This window comes from Thunnus albacares, chromosome 8 (assembly GCF_914725855.1).
Source record: "Thunnus albacares chromosome 8, fThuAlb1.1, whole genome shotgun sequence".
Taxonomy (NCBI): Eukaryota; Metazoa; Chordata; class Actinopteri; order Scombriformes; family Scombridae; genus Thunnus; species Thunnus albacares.
The window spans coordinates 31,931,079-31,933,980 of NC_058113.1; positions in this window are offsets into that span (position 1 = coordinate 31,931,079).

A 2,902-nucleotide genomic window follows, 5' to 3' on the forward strand; every position below is an offset into this window, starting at 1 on the left:
AAAGACAGGAGCAGCAAAGTGCCCCCTTACCGGGGAAATGGCAGAGAGGGATGGGTAGAGCCGAGGAAAGGAGGGAGGGGGAGGGTTGGTGAGAATGAGAAAGGGAGGGTGGAAACGACAGAGGGGTGAGTTGGCAAAGAGAGGGAAAGCAAAGAGGAAGGGATAGGCCACAGCGAAAAGAAAGGCCAAGAAAGAGCAGGAGAGATTAACCGAATAAGACAAATTCAATTGGCACATAGGAGGAACGAATAAAAAAAGGACCTGAAGGAAATGGGGTACAAACCTTGCAACCAAACACAGAGCGCTGGAGAAAAGAAACCCTGGAGAAAAGGGAAACTGAGCAGGAAAAACAAAGAAACGGAGGTTGGGATCGCCCACGTCAATGAAGCTGGGTGGCCCTGGAGGATAAAAAAACGGTGGCAGGGTGCTGGAGGTCTCCCTCTGCCACTGTACAGCCTGTCAGCCTCTCGCTGGCTCGCTCCCCTTTTAGTGATTTATAACACCTGAATTGTTCTCCTTTAACAGAGTTGTGAATGGGGAAAAAAGAGGGGAGCTGCTGGCATGCCAAACAGTCCCATCGTTATTGATAACCAAACAGATGTGTCCAGTTTGGAATGAACATCTGACGCTAAATCTGGGCTAACGGTTTTTGTTGTCAGGGAAATACTGTACGCTGGCAGCCGGGCGCTCAATAGAGACGTGGGTTTTTTGTGTGAGATATTGTTTTCATTCATCCTAAATAAAAAGCCTGTTTCCTGGCGCCATGCTTTCCAGGTGACGTCTCTTCTTCTGGTCATTGTTGGCTGTGAAAAGGCTTCATCAGAAATCCAAAACATACTTTTCCGATTACATTCATTTAATTACACCTCAGGTTTGAATGCACATTCTGAGGCTTATGAGAAAAAACAAAAGGAGCTGTTGTGCAGGTCTGAGCTTGCTTGACTCAACGTCGCCACCTACTGGTTTGACATCCACGCCATCAGCCACCTCTTGTCTCCCTGCTGCGTAGCACACAGCCTCCTGCATTGTTCAGGTCGCTAATTCATCCCAACAGCTCCTGCTGCTAATTTCCAACAACTGGCAGCATGCCATGGCCGGAAGTTGCATCGTGCACCGCCTGTATCCATGCGCCACCGTGGGAGAGCAGCAAGAAAGTAGTGCCATATTTGTACCAGTATGTCATCTGTTTAACACGCCTGATTGGCTTTCACACCATAGCCTCCTAATTAATATGCAGCGGCCCCTCGCCCCGCCTCTCCCTGCCATGCCCTAAGACAAAAGCGTATTGTGCGAGCACCTCCTGTTTTAATTACGCTCAAAAGGGAGCCGTGTGAGGGTTTTCTGTGTGTGTGTGTGTTTGTGTGTGTGTGTGTGTGTGTGTGTGTGTGCTGCATTTATGAATGCATGAGCAATGACTGTGTGTGGGTGTATGCGGCATATGTGTGTATTTGTGAGAGCACTGTACACAAACGTACAGTATTTGCACCGAGGGAATCATAAAACAAGCACATTCATCGTCATGTCATCCTGCACGTATGCTCCTGTGAGTGTGTGTGTGTGTGTGTGTATGTGTGAGTGTGTGTGTGTGTGTGTGTTTGTGTGTGTGTGTCCTAAAACAAGAAGAATTGTGATGCCATTGCTAGGGGAGGAGCTGACGCTGTCCTATCCCACAGGAGAGGGAAAAAAAAGTGTTGTTGCTTGTTGCCTTTATGCAAATTGGCATCCGATAAAGGTTTTTTTGGGAAAGCCACAAAGAGGGTTTGTGATCCGAGCGCTGGGGAGAATGGGAGAGGTTAGGAGGGGTTATGGGGAAAAGACAGCAACTAAATTCCCATCGGCGTACCCAGAGCCATCATGTTACATTCCGCTTTTCTCCTTTTTCCCCCTTTCCTCTCCCTTCTTTTCATCCCTCTCTTCCTCACATCCATGCCCCGGTTATTAATTTGGTTGAGATTAGTCGCTCGTTAATTAACGCATGCCCCCCATCTTTTTCCTCTCGCCGTCTCTTTCTCTTTCGATTGTATCGGATTCTGGGTTTTTTTTTTTTCTCTCTCTTCTGTCTTTTATCAGTAGCCTTCTTTTCTGTCTTTTTCGCTGATGAGAATGAGGTAATGTGCAGTGTGAGGGGAGTAAGACAAGAGGATTGGGTGGGTCCCCCCTCGATTCCCTCAGGGACCGTTTCAAATGCAGATAGCGAGAGTTTAATGACTGAATATGACGGTCTGAACAGTTAAATGAATTCATAATTTTATACCATATGCGCAGTCGAGATCTGGATTCAGCACTTGTGCTCTTTAGATCTCCTCTAAACAACCTCAAACTGATTCCAGGGCAGTTTAGTCCTTATAGATTCAAATTGTTTCACATGATCTCATTAATTTTCTTTTGCAGGACTGAAGACGATTACTGCCTTTACAGAAGTCTGTTATTTCGCAGCTGTATGGTTTAGTGAAATGGAGTCAAGGGAGGACTCATCTGATATGAAGACATACGATGCAGTAAGGTTGAATAACTCGAGTCTAAGGACTTTGCTATAAGTGGATTCGACTTGAAAAGTTTTATATTACAGCCCAGATAGTCTGACATAATTCAGGCTCTCCATATGCTTCTCTGCAAAGCTGCTGTCTTCTTTAAGTGTAAAAAATGGTAAAATGAGCATGAAGTCTAACATGCCTACTCAATTGGCTCACATTAGCTACTCAGTAAGCTTCCATTCAGGTTTACGCACACAAAAGATCTTAGGTCTAAGGTTAAGGTTGAATTTAAGATTTGAAAAAGGAAGTTTCTCCTGGCACAAATATTACTGAGTTACATGAGTAGAATCAAATCCCATGTGCCTGGAAATGAAGGTAAATCCATACCCTTAGCCCTAACCCCTAAAACTAAAAATCAAACCACTTCC